The sequence below is a fragment of the Diadema setosum genome, chromosome 9 (assembly GCF_964275005.1).
Source record: "Diadema setosum chromosome 9, eeDiaSeto1, whole genome shotgun sequence".
NCBI lineage: Eukaryota > Metazoa > Echinodermata > Echinoidea > Diadematoida > Diadematidae > Diadema > Diadema setosum.
In genome coordinates, this window is record NC_092693.1 from 10,327,727 (window position 1) to 10,351,236 (window position 23,510).

A 23,510-nucleotide genomic window follows, 5' to 3' on the forward strand; every position below is an offset into this window, starting at 1 on the left:
CTCTTCACAAATAAGTTTGATCTACCCTTAACGTCTCCCTTTCCATTCCTCTTTGATTACTAGACATTGTCTTTTCCGAATAATGAAAGACTAAAGACAGAATGTAATTGTGAATGAGATGTGGTGCATTGTGGGATGGGTGGCGCCACCATAGCGTGGAATCGGAATGACCATCTTTCACGTGTTCCTGTGAAAAGGGGTCACTAAAACTGCACAGTATAGCGACTCCTTGCCCTTTATATGAACGTGGAGAATGTCAAAATGGAAAAGTGGGTTAGCGTAAGGAGTACAGCTTAAGATCCATATCTGCAAAGAATGATAAAGACAATAATATGATGTAGGTAAGTGTCAGCGAGAAAGCACGTGGAGATGAGCACGCAGGAGTATGAGCACGAGAAAGAGCGCATCACCGCCGGAGGCACGCAGAGCGAGGGCGGGCTTTGTATTATGAGGTAACCTATACGCAACAATGATTCGCGAACTTTCAATGCGGCTCAAAACAAAGCACGAGTCGTTTGAGACAGAAAGGGCAGATACAAAAAAAAAAAAAAAAAAAAATGTGAATACAATTGATCTGAAGATCAAGGTAATGCTGACGTCATAATGGCGTTGGGAAATGAAGGAATCCAACAACTGCAAAGAGAGAAAGATAAGTACGGTCACAAAGCTTCGTGCGAACGATGCCTTCATACTAATCTCCCTGCTCGTACAAATTCAGGAGTTAGCAAACAGCCGTAGATGGGGAATAGTTTCTTACGGCCTTCTTACGAAGTTCGCAAGAACAAGAAGACATTCTTGAAAAACGAAGTGATTTTCGGTTTCACAATGGCCGAAATGTTCGTACATTTTTTTTTTCGCATAAATGCCTTGAGTTTTCAACTGCCATCAAACGATTTTTTTTTTTTTTTTTTTTGTCCTCAAGTCATTCGTAAAAAGATCTTACGTATTTTTGTTTGGTTGCAAAAAAAAAAAAAAGTGCTGCCGCGTACTGTCGAAAATTCTATGACTGTTGAAAGTTTGATACTGTCAAGATGACAGTAGCGCCAATGAGACTACAACTGCAGCTGCAGCTGAATCTGCGAATCGCCCATCCCCCCACGGCCCCACCCCCTTCCTCATATTATCCTGCCTTTCTTTTCTTCCCTTTCACTCCCTTCTCTTCAACAGACTTCCCTTTTGACCTCGTATTTCTTCAACAGGAGATGCTTCCTCGTTGAATACTATGAACAGAATGAGGATTTGAACTTCATGCTTTTGGCTGTAGATACTCCCACTAAAACTCGATAATTGCTCAAATTGTGTGCGTTCTCCTTATGAGCAGCTTACGAACGTCTTATGAACGCAATGCGTCGTTCGTATGAACGTATGAACGCCGTGTGACTCTCCTTTAGTTGTTGTTGTTGTTGGGGTTTTTTTACGAACGTCGTAAAAGCCCTCTGTGAGAACAACTCTTTAAGGCGTTCGTAATAAACAACAACAACAGAACAAAAACAAAAACACCTAGAGGAGAGTCACACGGCGTTCACACATTCATACGAACGACGTATTCTTACGATAATTTATATAAGACTTTGAGACTTCTAGAATTGTTTCACGACGCCACGAAATTTACAAAAATCTTATACGTGGTTCTTACTCATACGACGTTTGTACGGCCGCCTTACGAAAAGGGAGTTTCGTAATAACAGTTTTGGTAGAGCGCAAATTATACATTTAAGTCTCTAGGGCCCGAATTCACGAAGGTGGTACAAATGAAACCATGGTCTAAACCATGGACAAAAACTATGGAGCTCCAAGTGTCGCATGGAATATTTCGTTACGAAATCAGCCATTTCGTCGATGAAATGATTATTTTGCAACGAAATGACAACATTTTGTAACTAAATGAACATTTCGTCCACGAAATTATAATTTCGTTAACGAAACGGTCGTTTTGTCGACGAAATGACCAATTTCTTAACGAAATATTCCGTGCGACACTCAGCGCTCCATGGTTTTTGTCCATGGTTTAAACCATGGTTTCATTTGTACCACCTTCATGAATTCGGGCCTAAATGTCTGTAAGTGTCATGCAAAGTGGAAAAAAAAAATCTTGAACAAGAACATCGACCAGGTTGCGAACTTACGAACGGTTTAAGAAAGGTCTACGAACGCTGGTTTCGTACGGTTTTCTGAAGAAGATCTTACGAAATGGTCTGATGGTCTTACGAAATGGTCTAAATCGTCCTTACGGCGTTCCTAGCAATTTGTAAAGTCATTAGTGACCGAGCCTTCAATTTCCAGCAGGAGATACATCGCGTGTCCATCTGCACAGATTTTGTCACGGAAGGGGAAGTTAATGTGAGGCCAGCTGATAGCCTCAAGAGTATATGCGATGAGGAAGCAAATAGGATTTCTCAGAAGAATCGGACTGATGCTGATTAGCAAACAGGTTATTCTTGAATATTCTGGAATAAATTCAAAGAGAAATAATCACGCAAGGGAAATTAGCAGGAAGTAAGGGGAAAGCAGATTTTAAGATGAATTTTGAAAAAAAAAGAAATACTATCTTAGTTGTGTATGGCTCTCACGGAAAGGTGATCGACCTTTGTGCTTCATCTACAATTGAAAACAAAAAATTGTTTTGCTCGGTTTGTGTAGTTTTGTAAATGCTGTCAATAAACAATGATAAAGATGAAGACAAAGAATAAAGAAACACGTCTTAAATATTGATGTATGTTATTTCTCTATACATTATCCTGCTAACATGCGTGCAAGGTGGAAGAAAAATTTTGTCATGAGTATTGCTTTTATTTGTTTTGATAAATAAAGTCATCGAAATCTCATCATTAAACAGCTGTGGACTATATCGGAGAAAGTTGTAAAAAGTAAAAAATTATTTGACTTTTTGAAAACGAAATACACAAATATCTCAAGTTTAAAAGACTCTCATTTTGTTTTATGAATTGGAAGAAGACAAGTAATAACAGTTTGGAGGAGGATGGGGCTTCTTTCCATATATCATTCAGTGTAAGAAAAGTTGAAATACTATTTGGGAAAGACGCAGTATCAGATACAGAAAAATTAAAGTGTGATACTGATAAAAACTAATTTGCCCATCGCTTCCAATATGATTTTCGAGAATTCTCAATAATTGCACTGAATGGGCCAAGAAGCGATCACGCAAATTCTTTTGGATAACATAATGTAGATTAATCCATTCATTCATTCATCTTTATTGGTCTATGTAAGACATAGAAATGATGTAGATAGGGATTAAGTTAAAAATGGCATTGGATAATGATACTCTTCACAAAAATTATCTATGGTGATTTGAACTTGGTAGAGAGCATGGAGTTAAATACTTAAATTACCGTCCACCATCAACAGAAAATCAAAGGGAAATAAAAATAATTAAAGGTTGCTTGACACTATTTGTCTTGATGGTACGAAAATGTGAAATTGAAGAACAGCCTACATTTATAATTGATGGCAAGATATTTCCCCATATGCTTTTTTATGGTTTTTAATAGATGAAGTTACGAGCAGAATCAATCATGTATGCAATTCGATACTTACAGGGAAGGAGATGTAACACAGGACCTTCAGGCAGACTGTTCTGGATCGGAAAACAAATATCAGAAAAAAAAACACTTGAATAATTCTGACACCATAAGTTTAAAATAGTAGCAAATAGACGGCATTTTCAAGTAATATGATAACGATACAGTATTACAAGAACAACAACAAAAAATTATTTCTTTCTTGAAGGAAGTGGGTTTATATTGCGAACATTTTTGTTTAAATGTTATGCAAATTGCAATGCAAAAGAACTTTTTCACTCGTAATATCAGTAGAGAACATTTCTAAAGTCTTACAGAAGAATGTGTATTTCCCTTACAATGATGAGGAAGAGGTATCTCAAAGTGAATATCGAATTTGCATTAATGGATATGCATAATTGTAAGGTTCCAAGTAAAGATGAGTATACCGAACAATGCGGCCAACATCTTGATAGCAAAATTCCGCATTATTTTTAAATGACATAAAGGAAACACGTTTCAGTATCATTAGAAGGAGATATATTCATCCCATATTGGCTATGTGTAACAAGTGTCTTACTATTATGACAGACGCTTCAACCTATTAAACTAAAAGGAAGAAATTGTCAGCTCTGTTTCTAGTTGACTTTAAGATACATGGTGTTTGTTTAGCTCAATGAAGTGATGTATGGAGGGCTATAAATTTGCTTCTTTTTTCTTCTTTTTCTTTAATGTGATTTACTGATTGCGGATTTTTCCCCTCAAGTTATTACCACTTGCACACAAACAACGTACACACAAGCATACGTGCATGCAAGCCTACACGTTCACGCATACACATGCTCGCACACACACAAATACACTCTCACACATATAAACAAACAAACAATGTCTTTGGTATTCCTCCCCCCCCCCCCCTCTTTTTTCTTTTTTTAAATGACAACAGCCAAACAGGAGTAAATGTTTAATCATTGTGACTAAACAATGTACCATAATTCCCTTGTAATTAGCAGCAAGTGACATTCCATTCATCACTTTATACCATGTTCATGTCGGCAAGCTATCATCACGGTCGTATCTGCGCTGCAAAGTGTTTTGGACGGACTTTCTGGTATTGTGCCGCTCATGTCATGTCCATGAGCCATTTCGGAGTTACCTCATGGACACATTGGCACGAATGACCTTTCCTTTTTCTCAGTAGGTTAGGGGCACTGCACTCGTGTCCTGTCAGGTGGATGTGCTTACAAGCAGCATTTATATTGATTTCATGAATAATCATTACATCACAGATGCTTGTCCAAGTGAATTTAAAAACCAACATGCCTGTTGTTACGAATGACCTTTCTTTCTGCGCATGCGCAAAGTGGAACTGCGAACTTGCTGAAACCCTATCAGGCCCCGTTTTATCAAAAGATAAAATCGATTTAAAATTTCCTTACCACACAGGCTGCCATAGACTTACAGTTGAAATCAACTATATAATCAATTTTAACTCTTCATAAAACAGGGCCCTGATTGAACCGAGGGGCCCCGGATTACTATGTGACAAAGTCGTATGACCCGAAATAAGCGCGAGGAACAAAATTTGTCACGTTAAGGTGGTTTCCCTTCCCTCGAGCCGCTCGCGGTTAATGCCTCGCGTGTCAGTATATATCCACCCGACAGTCGTCGGGTATTAGTATGTTCTTCAGCGGATATATATATTTTTTTCTTTTCCATTTCTACAATGTCTCAGTTATTGTCATCGCCTCTAAATGCAATTCTGAATCGTCATTCATGACAAACCTCCTTACAGGAGAAATGTAACACCCTATATTTTAACATTAACGTTGTGGAATTCAGATACACGTACAGCTTGAGGCTGTAACAAAGAATAAGAAGGCATTGAATAGATTAAGTAGTATTGGTGACATCAGATAAATGCCCTTTTTCCTCCTGGGAGGGATTATTCGTTCTAAATGATGACGCCCACGTGGATCAAGTGAGACTGGTAATAGACTACTCCTTGAGGTTCGATTTTCCATTAGTTGTGACAGGAGCAAAACCTCATAAAAATAGCACTCTTATCAATGATAGCTGTAAGATGGGAGGAGAAGGTCGAATATCTTAGAAACGTAAAAAGACAAACCGCTAGGAAAAATAGTGACAGTTTGAATGCCAGGGTGTGAAAACCATTATCTTTCGAAACCTGTTGATATCACTTGTTGATCGCAATCGTCAATAACCTAATATGTATGATATTCTCTTCGGCTTGCTTCATGATTTTTATTTTCGTTGTTCCAAAGGAAATGGGTCAGTAAGCATGATGTTATCAGTAACCTTATCAGAGTAACGAAGATCAAGTATGTTTTAAAAATAGATGCAGGTGACATTTGCCTTTCCTTCTTACATACCTTGCAATTTGGGAGCAAAACTAATCGATATGGCTGCCACGTGGCCTTGGTGGCTGTCCAGAAGACGTCATGTCGTTAATTCTCATGAAACTTAGATGGATGAAAATGTTCTTAACATTTTGTCCGATTTACCTTGAATTTTCGTGGAATTATTTATCATCCTCTGTGGTAGATCTCCTTAAAGTACACTACTAGTAAATGTTTTACGCTCAAGGCAATCATTACGAACATTTATTTCCGAAATCAACGCAATACTATACTGTCGACCTCTCCCCACGTAGATTCGGTGGGAATTTTTGGAGTTTTCCATGTCTCTGACCATCAGAGTTACTCCTAATGAGTAAAAAATCTAGTGACCACGAAAATCACACCCTTTTACTCCTAAATCATCGGAAAGAGAAGTTATCTACAAAACTATTCAAAGTGGCTGAGTAGCTGATGTTAGAGTCACATTACGTATTTGTTCTTTCATTTCTATCACTTAAATAGAGCTTGTTCGAATTCTTTTTTTGTAATCTAAAATTGGGCAAAAGCTCTCAAAAGATATAGAATTACCTATGCATTCATAACAAGCTCTTAAAGGACCTTATTTTCATAAAGCAAACATAACTGCAAGTCGTGATTTAAGTGAGCTTCGGAAGCCCATGTGACACGTTGTGATACCTGTGCTTCGACACTGATATCAAACATACTTTTAGTTGATTGACAAAGCTGTTTTCCTCATAATCATCATTAAACAATGAATATGTAACTCTGCACCGAAAATTCTGATGAAGGAAATTGATTTTGACAATAGCTTGCATTATTTTAAACATTTTATATAATATATATATATATATATATATATATATATATATATATATATATATATATATATGTATATATATATATATATATATGTATGGATTTCAGACCGTAACAATAAGCAACAAGATACTGACGCTCAGTGCTGGATCCTTTCATCAGTATATGCGTATTGTATGTCAGCGGTTATTTCATAGCATTTCAAACCAATATACCAGTCGCTAATGTCACGAAGCCCTCAATTTTATCCCAAATTAACATTTGTTTTTGTTGTTGTTTTTATTTCCGTCTTCAGATAAAAATATACACAAGTTGCATGATACATTGCATATACATACAGTATGAAGAAACGGGGAATTTCCCGTTCAGCCATTCTGCAAAATATGACTGTTCTTCCACAGGGTCCCATAAAACATTGATCCTGGAAATACAGGACGCAAAGCATTCCTGTTAAGCGGAGTCAGGTGCATTCGGTGATCTTAATGATCTTAATGTCTTAATGAGTAAAGAGATGATTTCTATGAAACGATCGAGTGTCTATACGTCCAAATTCATTAGTAAAATGTTTATTATACAATGATAATGCCACCACTTTTTTAGTCATTTCTGGTTATCTAGTCAACAATTGAACATTCATCTCTTTACCCTTTTTTTAGCATTATTCTATTACTTCTTTTTTACCTTTTCTGTAGTGATTTCACTGCACAAATTGATAATGATGACAGTCTTATTGTAATGCATACATCGTTCTTTGGTTGCAATCATAGATACAATTGGAGAGGTGAAAAAGACTATGTCAGGAGGAAACAAATGGCAAACACATTCAATGACATCATACTGAATCGATAGAGTGAACAGTCATAGCAGCTACCCAAGCAGGGCAGCAACAACGCTTGACGTATTGATTTAATCAAGATCATACCAACTGCGTCTGATACGTTCAGAGAAACTATTTTCAATATAGGGTCCTTAAAGAAAACCATGCGAACCAATAAACTTCAATATTACAGAGAGCGTTCCTTCAGCTATGAGTCACCATGCTGTCAATCAATTGAGTGTCCACATGAAGAGGACAAATCTAATGACATTAAAAAGCAGTCGATGTCATATCATATACCCCCAGTGTCCTCCATCGCAAAACGCGGAAACATCCAGGGTAATACGAATTACCGGGAAACGGAGAGCGCGGCTGGGTTCAGGCGCGGGGTACAGACGGTCACGCTGAATGCATGCGTATGAGGGCGATCCCCAAGATGTTTACGTCGCGCTGTAGCGTCATCGTTTCAGAGAAGTCGAATTCGAACTTGATTTCAGACATCAGAAACCAAGGCAGGTGTATAAGACGGCCATCGATCAGCCTGCTAAGTGAAGGCCGTGCAGGTTCCTGGAATGATGTGCATTAATGAAGATGGCACAAAACGGAAAACTAGAGACCGATAGGGATACGTTTTGGTCATACTATCCCATTTATCTTCAGCTATCTGTCTTCTATCTATCTATCTATCTATCTATCTATCTACTAGCTAGCTAGCTATCTATCTATCTAAACTATACATCTTGTTATCTATCCATCTCGTGTTATCATCAGGGTTATGTATACTATCATCATCATCATCATCATTGGATATAATTACTTTTCGGTCTTTTTTTTTGGGGGGGGGGGGGGGGGAGGTCGTCTTACTTTTTTTAACCTGCATATCTATCTTTCTATTCATAAAATCCATATTTTTTATCGGGTTTATGTATATTATACAATATGTGTCGACGATGGCATTGAATACAAGTCTTTGTTGAAAATAAAATCTCAAGGTGAATCCAGAATTTTTCAGAGATGTCGGCGTGAAACAAAAAGGAAAAAAAAAAGTGTGTGTGAGGCCAACCACCTATAAAGACAGGAGAAGTGGAAAAGGAGGTCATATTGAAAGGGGTGAGTGACGCTGGACCGCACTGCTGCATCTCTTTACACACCCCTTCCCCTATGTGGGACATACTGCGGGAAGCTTAGCTGACAATGCGTGTTCCCAGAAGGGCAATTTTCCCGCCGACTCATCCTACGACCGTTAAGGGGATATCTCACTAAACAACAACTACAACAACAGCAAAAACCCGATGTAATGATGAATTCCGTTGTCGAGGTAACTTGCCAGAAGCCGCCAGTGGAAAATCATTTACGACTTTATGCCTGGAGTTGAGGTATGATCAGTGCAGATCATTCGCCAAACCTAGTTTCAACGGGTGCTGTTCGTTATTCCGAAGGTTCGTTACTCCGAAGGTTCGTTAATCCGAAACACACAAATTCCCTATACCTAGAGGTTCGTTAATCCGAAAATGAAAAAGGGTTCGTTAATCCGAACATTTGTTGCGTTATTCCGAAGGTTCGTTTTTCCGAAGGATCGTTAATCCGAAAATGAAATAGGGTTCGCTATTCCGAAGGCTCGTTTATCCGAAAATGAAGTAGGGTTCGTTATTCCGAAGGTTCGTTAATCCGAAAATGAAATAGGGTTCGTTATTCCGAAGGTTCGTTGATCTGAAATGAAATAGGGTGCGTAACGAACCTTCGGAGTAACGAGCTTTGTTTCATTTTCGGATTAACGAACCTTCGGAATAACGAACCTTATTTCATTTTCGGATTAATTACTGAACCTTCGGAATAACAAACCTTATCACATTTTCGGATTAACGAACCTTCGGAATAACGAACCTTCGGAATAACAAACCTTATCACATTTCCGGATTAACGAACCTTCGGAATAACGAATCTTCGGACCAAAGAACCTTCGGAATAACGAACTTTAACTGTTTCAGCACATTCACCATGAAACCTTACGATGCTCTGCAATCTCGACAACGAACAGCTTTCCATGAGAGTCACGAAATAAACCACGAAAATAATTTAACAAAAGCTGCTCCTCCCAGGTCTCATTATATAGCCTATCTCATGTATTTTCTTTTTCACTAGTAACAAACTGGAATATGATATGACTGGGATATGTGAAGCCGTTGGATTTCTCGATTAAAGTGTAGTAGATTATGAAAACTATGTTCATTCTTGATTCTCTTCTTTACTAACAGGAAGTTTCTGCATTACTGACATTAACCGTGACTCATAACATCTGACATGATCGGGGATTGATTCATTAGTATATCAAGTGGCATTTGTCAAAGCCTCGAGGTATAGGCAAACCGAGGTATGAGCTGTGAAAAAAAAACACCCGGAAAACTAGAAATTGAATCTCATGACTACCGGCAAGATGAATACACGAATCTATGAGTTTCGTACACGGCGACTCTCGGAGGATAGAGTGGTATTGAAATTGTATCCAGAGGGTTAGAGTCACGTTATGACAAGAGCCTGGAACAGCCTTTTGTTTGCTGCTAAGGTGAAAGACATTATCATCATCGTCTTCTTCAGAAGCGGCATTTTCATCGTTGGTGTTGCAATTATCGTAATTGATATTACATTGTACCATCAAAGCCATGCAGCTGGAGTTATTGCGTATCTGTGTTTGATATTTTGTTGTATTTATGGGGGTGGGGGGTGGGGTGGGAAGGAGGTTTGATGATTGAAGTTACGGCGAGAGTGTAATTTCCTTTCAAGGTGCCTCAATTGTAATTGTTGCGATCACCTGTGACCTACATGTTACCTTTTTTTTTTTTCTTATTATTATTTTTTTTATGTCTATTTAGGTACCAACTCCTCTCATTTCATAACATGTGTCAAAGATGTCTCAGTAATCTTGCTACATGCATGTGTGAGTAATCATTGCATAATGGTAGTTTTCCGTTTGACTGAAACTACAACAATAATTGAGTGTTTCCGCACGTCCTATTTTCATTGGCCCTTTTGCCGTTTGGTGAAAATTGTTCATGAGTTATTTATTCAAATCGGCAGTTTGTTCAGTCAAATGGAGCACTGCAGTATAGTGGATGAGGCTTTAGACTCGCAAAAAGAAGGCTGTGTTAGTGTGGAATCGACTCATTGAATCATATACGGCCACTGACGAAGTGTTTATACACAAATATCCCTCTTGACCAACGTGGCTGTGAAAAGGGGTGACCGATGATTTGTTCATTTTCATCTGAGAAGAAAATGGCTAGATAGCCCATATTCAGCTACGTTAAGCTGGTCTTCTATGGAGTCCAGTTGGATGTGGGATGGGACCACTTCACCGGGTTAAACACCCTGCTCTTTGCGATAAATGAATGAAGCAGGATCTTTTACGTGCATGACTTGTGACTCTCTCATACACGGGACCTCCATTTCATGTCCTATCCGAGGGACAGAGTGTTTTTCCTCTTGCTAGAGGGGACGGTATGTTTACACACAACATTGCTCAGTCCAGACTCGGGTTCGAACCCGGGCCCTTTTAGGATCGTGAGGGAGACGCGCTACCGACTGAGCCGACTCACCGCCTTGATGCTGAGAAAAGAATTAGGAAGAGTTAATCAGAATGTAAATGCAAGCGTGAAAGAGGTTTTTTCTTGGTAAAAGAAGAGAAAAAAATTAGGAAGAGGTAATCAGAATGTGAATGCAAGCGTGAAAGAGGGTTTTTCTTGGTAAATCCTGTAATATGACCATAGTTACTATTAATGGCATGATTACATTTCCACAGTTCGTCGGAGCTAGACACAGTGAGATCCTACTTGAAGTAAAATATATGCATGCAGTCATTGTACGTTTAATAATAACTCATTATTATACATTCCTAATATTTTACAAACTTGAAATCAAATGCAACTCAGTCTGTAACGTTGGATTACCGTACGTTTAATATTCATGTATAGGTTATCATCAGCAAATGAATGTTATTATTGGCGGTAGATTTCACCTAAGTTTAGTTTTGTGATTTTTTTTTTTATGAGATGAAGTCTCGTGAAAATATAACGTGTGATTTTATTTCAAGCTGCAGTAAATACTGAAACAGTGTTTGAAGCCTATAACTTATTCTTAGCCTGTTATCCCGTTACCTTTATGCCCATTACTGGCTATTAGATAAGTTCTCGACAGTTATACGAGAAAATATTTACTTCTTTCCACTTATTACATACACACACACACACACACACACACACACACACACATACGAAACATACAACACGAAACCCACGATCATATTATCCACACACGTACACAGTGCATGTTGCCTGCCGATTTTTTTTCAAAGCCACCCAGCAGAATGGAACACAAGCCATGCATCTGCATTCGTTCATTCACCCGTTTTTTATTTTAATTGAAATTCATGCTTTGGTGGGTAAATATGGTTGGTTTGTTTGCTCCATTCTAAATATAGTCGTCTGGATCCGTGATCGCCACTCTCGGATTGCCTTTACGCCATTGTTATGCAAGAGCGCCAAACTTACATTATAGAAGATGCATTTCTTCTATTACAAGGGAGAAAATAAAGAGGAGAGGACCAAAATGGAGAAATTGAGATGTTTTGATGAAGAAGGAGAAAGACCGAGAGTTGAAAAAGGAAAGGGAGAAGATGGATGAGAGAAATAATGAGAAGAGAAAGGGAGAGATAGAGAAGATGAGAGCGCTGGAGAAAAAGGAGTAACAACAAAATGGGTGAGATGATTACTGACCGACAGGGGGACATTAAGTTAGAAGTACGAACCGTAAGGAGCAAAAGCTGTAAATTCTGTACGTTATGCTCCTGAAAGAAAATGAAACAGAGGGAGGCGGAGAAAGACATACACACATAATGAATTTGTTTCAAGAGGAGGGGGGAGGGGAATGCTGGAAGATAGAAAGATATATCATTTCTTCTTATCTCCTATATGTCTCTATAATCTGTCTCTCTCCTCCCCGTTTCAGTTTTTGCTCTATATACACTTGTCTGTCTGTACGTCTGTCTCTCCGTCTGTCTGTATGTCTCTCTCTTCTCTCTGTCTGTCTGTCTGTCTCTTTCCCTCTGTATCTCTGTCCCTTCTGTGTGTTCTGATCGAGCCTTGCTCCTCATCTGGCCTTTAAAGGTACTGTTCACCACTGGGAGCAGTGATTTAAAAAAATATTCGAGTTACCACATTTGATGCGTATGTGTTATAGGTCAGTTGTATCACAAAATATCCTCCATATAAAAATTTTGCACTCAAGCCTAAACTACAACGAGATATCACTGTTTTTCTCAATGAACCTTAACTGTAGACGGTTTATTCTAGAAACAATTTTATTAGAACTATGGTTCACATTGTGTATATCTAGCAATAGTTAATATTGATTATACTGATTACATTTTTTGATTGGTTGTTTCTATCCCTATAGCTCACATTTTAGAACTATTTTGAGGCACTAAAGCTGGGTTTTTGTTTCATCTGCAAATGGTAGATAATGCTTTTCATCTCTTGCATCTTTATAATTATGTCGTTTTTACGACAATGTCATCTCGAAATTGTTGTTGCCCAGCGTTGCTTGCTTTTACTGCATAAAATAATTGTTTGGTGGCAAAGTGACATAAATCATGACACTGTAGCGTAACACAAGGAAAGTTATGTTGCGTGACTTCTTCAAGCTCTCGTGGTGGAGGCTTGTATTTACCTGTCGATAATCATTTACATAAATAACTATCACACAATTGGCAAGTTGAGGAAATGTGTGCATAGTGTATACATATACATATTTACATAAATGCATAAAATGCATCGGGCCACGTAACCAGGAAGGGGGGATCCAGCTGCAGCGGCACCCCACACACGCCACTCGGGCTTACAAAACAAGGGGGAAAACCCTTTTTGAGGGAGAGGTTAGGGGGAGGGGGCATCGACCTTTCACAGAACCAACCATGAGGCATGAGCAATACCACCACCTCCTTCCCCCCCCCCCAAAAAAAAAAAGACGGTCCAAGAGCCCCCACCGAAACACAATTATATTAACGCCCATGAAATGCATATGTATATGTATACACTATGCACACATTTATAAACATGTACACATACGTAGATCTATACATTTTGCATAAACGGATGTCATAATATGTGCGTGGGGAGGAAGCGCATAGCTGTGATGCTAATGTTATTCTTTCGCTGTCCATGAGCAATACCAGCACCTCCTTCCCCCCCCCCCCCCCCAAAAAAAAGACGGTCCGAGAGCCCCCACCGAAACACAATTATATTAACGCACCTGATATGCATATGTATACACCATGCACACATTGATAAATATGTACACATACGTAGATCTATGCATTTTGCATAAACGGATGCCATATGTGTGTGGGGAGGAAGCGCATAGCTGTGATGCTAATGTCATCCTTTCGCTGTCTCTCATTAATCAAATCCAAACGCTCGTTACTCAGCACCTGCCTATATCTAACCTCAACACGTCTGAATGCGTCTGAATGCGTCGTTGCAAATGAAATTGGACAGAAAGAAGAATGTTTTATTAAGAAAGTTTACATTGCGACTGCATAATCCGGTGAATTCTGGAATTTCACTTGACTTGCATTACACAAATACATACACAAACACATGCACAGAACACACAATGATTCATGTCATTACAAAGGGTTGATTGGAGGGGACGTTTTCCTCAGATGGCGTGTTGCTTTTAAGACGGTACGTCGGCCTAATATAAGTGCTAGCTGACGATGAAAGGAATAAAGGAGTTATTTTGGGATGGCAACGGATACAGCTTTGCTTGTAATGCGACATGTGATTGCGTCCCACGTGGTAAGCGTGATAAAATATCAGAGTTGGATGATATCGAACGGAACGATGTTTATAGAAGGGCTCAATATCCCCTATACTCGCGCTTTGAATATGCGGGGAACCGCAAAGATATCATGGTGACATGTGCCAACAGAGGACTGCCAATCATGTCTGAGCTCGGCATCGTCTATGATTGTTGGGTTTGTTGATGGTGATAATAGGACAATGACACTCTGCACTAAAATTAAAGTCCAAATGAAAATACCTTTGTTGGGGGGGGGGGTGTCGGAAGGTGATGATTTACCATATGTAAAACAGTAATATTATTATGTGTGACTATTAAAAGTACCAACGTTATGACGCATGATGGGTGTTCCTCTACATTCATGTGCTTCCGGATGCGTGACGTACAGTCCTCCTATATGTATATGTATATATAAGTATGTATGTGTATGTTATGTATGCATATGTATGTTTGTATGTGTGTATGATGTATATATGTAATTATGTATACATATACTGTACATTATATATCTATATCTATCTATCGACATAAGAATGATGCACATTATATATATATATATATATATATATATATATATATATATATATATACATTGAGATAAATCTGTAAGACATTTGTACAGCAAAAAACACTAACAGTAAATGAATTCATACGATAAAAACTTCGATTGTTCTTTGATCATCTTCTGCCGTAAGTGTCCCTTTAAAACTCTATATCCCACGCGAGTGTAAACATGTCGCATATTGCTTACTGCATCTCGTTCATTGCGAGACATGCGTGTTTACGGTCTCGTCAAATCTGGCACCATTCTCGGTTACCCCTATCCTTTCTGCTTCCTACCCCACCCCCCCCCCTCTCTCTCTCCTTCCCTATCTCCCTCTCTCTCTCTCTCTTCCCCTCGCTCTTTCCCTATCTCTATCTCTATCTCTATCTCTATCTCTATCTCTATCACTATCTCTATCTCTATCTCTATCTCTATCTCTATCTCTATCTCTATCTCTATCTCTATCTCTATCTCTATCTCTATCTCTATCTCTATCTCTATCTCTATCTCTATCTCTATCTCTATCTCTATCTCTATCTCTATCTCTATCTCTATCTCTATCTCTATCTCTATCTCTATTTCTATCTCTATCTATATATCTCTATCTCTATCTCTATCACTATCTCTATCTCTATCACTATCACTATCTCTATCTCTATCTCTATCTCTATCGCTATCTCTATCTCTATCTCTATCTATCTATCTCTATCTCTATCTGTATCTCTATCACTATCTCTATCTCTATCTCTATCTCTATCTCTATCTCTATCTCTATCACTATCTCTATCTCTATCTCTATCTCTATCTCTATCTCTATCTCTATCTCTATCTCTATCACTATCTCTATCTCTATCACTATCTCTATCTCTATCTCTATCTCTATCTATCTATCTCTATCTCTATCTCTATCTCTATCACAATCTCTATCTCTATCACTATCTCTATCTCTATCACTATCACTATCTCTATCTCTATCTCTATCTCTATCGCTATCTCTATCTCTATCTCTATCTCTATCTATCTATCTCTATCTCTATCTGTATCTCTATCACTATCTCTATCTCTATCTCTATCTCTATCTCTATCTCTATCTCTATCACTATCTCTATCTCTATCTCTATCTCTATCTCTATCTCTATCTCTATCTCTATCTCTATCTCTATCACTATCTCTATCTCTATCACTATCTCTATCTCTATCTCTATCTCTATCTATCTATCTCTATCTCTATCTCTATCACAATCTCTATCTCTATCACTATCTCTATCTCTATCTCTATCACTATCTCTATCTCTATCACTATCTCTATCTATATTACTATCTCTATCTCTATCTCTATCTCTATCTCTATCTCTATCTCTATCTCTATCTCTATCTCTATCTCTATCTCTATCTCTATTTCTATCTCTATCTATCTATCTCTATCTCTATCTCTATCACTATCTCTATCTCTATCACTATCACTTTCTCTATCTCTATCTCTATCTCTATCTCTATCTCTATCTATCTATCTCTATCTCTATCTGTATCTCTATCACTATCTCTATCTCTATCTCTATCTCTATCTCTATCTCTATCTCTATCTCTATCTCTATCTCTATCACTATCTCTATCTCTATCTCTATTTCTATCTCTATCTATCTATCTCTATCTCTATCTCTATCACTATCTCTATCTCTATCACTATCACTATCTCTATCTCTATCTCTATCTCTATCTCTATCTATCTATCTCTATCTCTATCTGTATCTCTATCACTATCTCTATCTCTATCTCTATCTCTATCTCTATCTCTATCTCTATCACTATCTCTATCTCTATCTCTATCTCTATCTCTATCTCTATCTCTATCACTATCTCTATCTCTATCACTATCTCTATCTCTATCTCTATCTCTATCTATCTATCTCTATCTCTATCTCTATCACAATCTCTATCTCTATCACTATCTCTACCTCTATCTCTATCACTATCTCTATCTCTATCTCTATCACTATCTCTATCTCTATCTATATTACTATCTCTATCTCTATCTCTATCTCTATCTCTATCTCTATCTCTATCTCTATCTCTATCTCTATTTCTATCTCTATCTATCTATCTCTATCTCTATCTCTATCACTATCTCTATCTCTATCACTATCACTATCTCTATCTCTATCTCTATCTCTATCTCTATCTCTATCTATCTATCTCTATCTCTATCTGTATCTCTATCACTATCTCTATCTCTATCTCTATCTCTATCTCTATCTCTATCTCTATCACTATCTCTATCTCTATCTCTATCTCTATCTCTATCTCTATCTCTATCTCTATCACTATCTCTATCTCTATCACTATCTCTATCTCTATCTCTATCTCTATCTATCTATCTCTATCTCTATCACAATCTCTATCTCTATCACTATCTCTATCTCTATCTCTATCACTATCTCTATCTCTATCTCTATCACTATCTCTATCTCTATCTATATTACTATCTCTATCTCTATCCGTATCTCTATCTCTATCTGTATCTCTATCACTATCTCTATCTCTGTCTATCTTTGTCTGTGTTTACGTCTATCTCTATCTCTTATCTCGATCTCGATCTATGTCTATCTCACTATTTCTCTCTCATAATATTATGTTTCTCATTGTCAATCTCCCACCCCCCCCCCCCCATCCAACTTGCGTCTAGACATTACGCCAGTCAATCATTTCTGTCGCCATTGAGACATCCACTCCTTTTTTTCCTTTTGTTTACGTAGTCTCTTCTGATTCACGGACCGGGAATGCCACGAATGACTCTCAAGGATCGGCGGGAGGGTGACATCATGAAGAGAGAAAGAGAAAGAAATAAAGGGAAAGAGAGAAGGAGAGAGAGAATGGGAGAGAGAGAGGAGGGGGATTAAGGGAGACGAGTCGAGTCGTCCCTTTTCGATCTCGGCTGGGGAACCGGTGATGGAAATGCTCTCGCAGTTCTCAGGTTTCATCCTTCCGCTATATCCTCGTCATGTCGACTAAACCAGATTGAGGGGGAATTTGCGGCAAAACGAGAGAGGGGAGGGGGAGGGACAGGTAGAGAGAGATAGAGGAAGGTAGAAAGAGAGGGATTTAAAAATTGATGTCTAACAATGCTGAGCATGACATCACTTGTTTCATATCTTCTAAAGATAGCTCCTCGGAAAGTACTCTTACGTAATAGGGCTAGCGTGCGTTCCTTTCGTTGTGCGGACGTACTAAATAAAAATGGTGAGAGAAAGTAAAAATTCATAGATATTTTATCTGCCAACCATCAGAGAATGGTGAACGTTTTAAGGTCTCATGCCTATACAAAATCATGTTACATATACCTTTGGGAAAATAAAAATTGCTCTCAGTGCTATATACGCTAGCACGTATTGGCATCGGTGACACTTTACTACTCCTCCCACAATCGCTACGATCTTATTTTCTCCAAGGACTTCGGGTTAGGGTTGTGAGAGGGTTTAAGGTTTGGTTTGATGTGAGGAATAGGATTAGGGTTATGATTATGATTGTGGGTAGAATTTATGTTTGGCTCAGCGTACAGATATTGCATGGGAGCAATTGTCGCAGGAGCAAATATTGTAATGCCATGCATGGAACCATTGGTATCACATGAGATCTGGTGGGAAACAATATGTTCTTCAGTGTTCCTAATCAAATTATCTTATACCGATCAATCTTGTAATTAGTCCCAAATTATATGGATTCATGATTACATGAATAAATTGCGTTTTGCTTTCAGGAGGACGGCATTGGAAACAAAGAATTATTTTGTCAGCTTATGAATAATAATTGTTTTGCGCTTTGGCTAGAGGCCTTGAACATTACACACCGACCGGTGGAAATAGCTGTTAATCACGCTAATCCAGTCCCGCCCAATGCCATTATCATTATCAATCGGGGCTGAGTCAGAGCATTTAATCACCAGCGGTTTATCACCGCGCTAATTTCAGCACAGAAAGATCGATACAGAAACGAGCTTGCGAGTTGATGATTTAACGGGTGAACCTCGGCACGATCTGATTAAAAATATTTCGCGTTCGTCTTTGCTCTGTTTTGTTTTATTACTGCTTTAATCACGGACCAAAGCGTTAAATCTACCTCATGTCCTCCTTCATTTTGTAATTTGACAGAGCAGGTAGTCATTGTTCTAAAATTAGTATGCATGTAGTAATCAAAGGTAGCTTATTTGCATCGTAGTCACTGACTCTCAGTTGATATGGTGCCAGAAACCACCAGTATAAACCGAGAGAAGAGAGATTTTAGCGAGATTTTGATGAAAATACAGTTTGGGTGCTTGTTTGTGTTTTAGTGTGTTTTACTGCGTATAGTCTTTGTATAAAGATTATTTCTGTCAGCAAAATGAAGAGGTTAGATACTTAAAATGGCTGCATTAGGTATACCCCTCCTGCAGCACCTGACCAACTCCATTGGGCTGATACCAGACTTAACGCCGCTCTGCAACCATCCTAATCATGACATGCGTTGTCTTCCTCATGGTCATATAGCCTTCCCCCTTTCGGACAGGAGTTAAATCTTTGACATGGCTGCTCCTTTATGAATACCTGACCAAGGAAAAACTAATTTGCTGCTAGTAATAAAACTGCAACTGTTCGCTTCTGCCAGCTCCGTTGCGATACCTTGAGTTCTATTGTTACTCCGTCCACCAGAGGAATTCCTTACCTCTCATCCAAGGGAGCAGATCATAACATCCTATACAAAAAAATTTTCAAGGGTGGCTTTGCCGACTGTCCATCACGCATGCAGCTTTGCTAAATTCAATACTGGTGATCAGATGCAAGTCGTCTAAGATTTTTTACCATAATTTCATCTTTGCCATCCCAAGTCGAATTTCGACTCTCCCTACATAACAGTTTCACTTACCGAAATCCATCAAGCAATATCTAAAAAAAAAAAAATGATAGCGCCGATGATATCTATGAGCTATGAGAATCTCAGTCATTATTCCATAATTATGAGTGAATCCCCTAACATTTTCGAGAGTAGAACACGAGTTAGAGATTAAAAAAGATCTTACCCCAACTCATACACAAAACAAAACTGTTTGTGTGTGTGTGTGTGTGTGTATGTGTGTGCGCGCGCGTGTGCGTGTGCCTGTGTTCAACTTACGTTTGGGATTGTCACTGTGAGATCATCAATATCAGTAATCAGATGTGTTTCCTACGATAGCTGGATTAGGAAACATTCAATTATTTTCATGACTGTTTGCCATCATTTTTACCTCAAAAGTGTAAATTTTCAGGTTGTTCAAGCAAGGCAGTCGGCAGACGATTATACCGTAAATGCCTGTAAGTCTTGGCAGATTACAATTTTTCTCGTGACTGATTCATTTGTTTCGGCTATATAGTTCCGCAGTAACTCCCAATAAATCTTAGTGGATAGTAATATATAGTAGTATTACGAGTTAGAAAACAAAACAAAACAGAACATGAGTTGGCATTTTTTTTAAGAGATCGATATGGAGCGAACTTTGAAAATGTACGAATTTCTCTCTCATTTTAGACCACTGAAAGAAATTTGTTGGACTGAACAGCAAACGCATAATCATGTTTTCTGAGGGTCATTATTGTACACTGTGTGTTTCTGAGAATGAAGTGTGGGTTATGAGCAACATGTGTGGTGGAATTTACGCCTTTTAAGTAATCACTGCTGTCATTATTATTGGTATTGGTATTATTATCATAAGAATAAACGTTATGAACCTCTACAATTATTGTTATAGATATCATCGTCATTATCATCACTATCATCACCATTAACAGCACCATCAAAACAATTATGATCGTTATGGTGATCATTATAGTGTAAGTAGTAGTAGTAGTAGTAGTAGTAGTAGTAGTAGTAGTAGTAGTAGTAGTAGTAGTAGTAGTACTAGCAGCAGCAGCAGCAGTAGTAGCAGAAGTACAGTAGCAGTTGTAATGGTAGCGTAATCATCATCATCATCATCATTATCATCACCATCATCATTATAAGACTGCTTGGCTGTTCGCTGCCTTGGGTACTACAATGCCATAATAAGGTGTCTCCCCAGCCTCTTGGGAGTAGATGAGGCAGTTCATTCCCTGGTCGCGTGTATTGTGTACATTAACACCACTGATAAAGCGCCACGCTCCTTGGTGCTCACTCTTCCCATCAAGAAAAATAAAAATGATGATCCAAGACTTCAAAAGGAGAGAGAGTGGGAGGTGAGCCAAGCCGATGAACGCTACTAATCATGCGCAGCGAAGACGGATGGCGCCTAGTAAGTGCGTCCGGTCCTCCCTGCAGCATCGCGCGTCCTCGATTAAAGCCCCCATAGTTATCCCTTTCCTCCGGTGTAGGTACACCAGCAGGTGCAGGTGCGGACAAAACAGTACTCATAGCGTACTCTATCGTATCGTCAGGCAAGGGCTGAAAAAAGGAGGGCGCCCTCACTGGACACCCTGAGTTCAGAACACACAGTATTTGGGGTAAGACTAGCCAGATTAAGGGGGATAAATTACTGTCTCATAGTGGGGGCGAGAGGGGTATTTTTGGAGATCGGAAGGCTGGCCGTTATTTCCGAAATTAGATGAAAAAACTAAAAAGACAAGGAGAGAGATAGATTTAGAACGTGAGGGAACAAAATAGCATCCACTCTGAATCGATCCCCATCCAAGGAACGAAACTAAAGAAGTCAGCAGTTTATCGACTTCGAAAATGTTTGTGTCTGGTTACGCAAAGTGTTTTCCCTTATAGTCAGGGAGTTTTGCAGGTATATATATTTCGATGCGTTGGATAACGGCCGGCTTGGCTGCAGTGCTGTTAATCCTATTTTCATGTTTACTGCACAAAGTCAAGATATCTGATTGCTTTCAACAGCGCATCTTGGGGCCCTATTTTCTTTTCTTTCTTTTTTTTCAGTACAATTACCCTCTCAGTCGACACATCTCAGAATTCCATTGACGCTGCGCAGCGGGAAAGAAAGGAAAGGTCGAGAGAAAATGAATCTTTAATCCTTCTATTCCAAGAATCCCTGAATTCCACTGGTATTAAATGAAAGCAAGAGATTATTAAGCAGAGGAGTGAAGCTTGAGGTGTGAGCTTCCTTCAATTTGTCCACCTGTTGTTGTTGTTATTTTAAAGATCGAAAGAAGAGAGAGAGAAATGGGGCCCTATATAAATAATTTGCCCCAGACAGCACTTAACATAAAACAAACATTATAAATCTTATAGAGATATAAACAAGAATATTAAATATATACCAAGTCTCCACCAGGGAGCTCATATTGTCTCCACAAAGGAGCTCATAAAGTCTCCACCAGGGAGCTCATATTGTCTCCATAAAGGAGCTCATTACGTCTCCACGAGGGAGCTCATATGATATTGATGAATACCTCATATTCTTCAGACAAACTCAAATAACTACACAATACACGCGCGCGTGTACCGCACACTAACTCATCCACGTGCACACACTCAACCACAAACACACACCTCCAACCACGCACAGACACACCCATATCATGGTTCAACCCAAAATAATGTACAGTTTTTAAATAGAGCACACACACAATGATATGTTTTTTACAAAATAGATAAAATTACTATAACTGTATCATTGTTTCGAAAGAAAGAAGAAGAAAAAAATATATATATACAGTGTTTATATCAAGGAGCTCTAAGGCGTTGATACAGAAAAATATTTGCATATACAGAAAAATATTTGCAGTGTTTATACATGTATCAAGGAGCTCTAACAATATCTAAGGCGTTGATACAGAAAAATATTTGCAGCAAACAACGGAGAAATATGATACAGATATAATCCTGGAATCAAAGACGTATGAGTATACCTGCGGGCTTCAAGCCCCCAAGAAAATTAAAAAAAAAAGTACAATTTAGTGCCAGAAAGTGGGAGTCATAATAATCTTCAAAATAAATTAAAACCACAGATTTAAAGTATTAATTAGGTGCAGGCGACTCATACGAAAGGAGATTAACAAACATTTTCAGTTGTTCTCACCACAAAAATGATGAAAGGTGTATCATTTATAAAAATTTATACAATTACACTATAGGTATATGAACGAATGTCCACCTCTACCGATGAAATTTGTAAGATCGCAACCGCCTTGGACTAACCTTGACATAGCAATGTCGGAATTTCGGAGCTCGGGTATTTTTGTTCCAAGTTCATCGCGTTACGGCCGGCAGCCAGGGATAGCCTGGTGGTAGTGCCGCTGCCCGGAAAGCAGTAGATGACAGGTTCGATTCCCGCTGGTTCCTTTTTTCTTTTTTTTTTTTTGACATGTTTGGTAGAAATCATAGATCAGCAGTTGAGATATTGCAAATATTATTTCATTCGTAGAGGGAGACAAATTGAAGAAAACTCACACCTCAACCTTTGATATTGCATGGAAGGAGAGAATATTAAGAGCAATAACCTTTATCCCTCACATTTCCAACATCCCAGAAAACCACTGACATTGCTTGCACGGAGACAAGGTCAAAATACAAAATGACTAATTAAACAGATTTGGCAGATAGGAAGCTTGAATCAGATATGTATCATCAAAGGTACT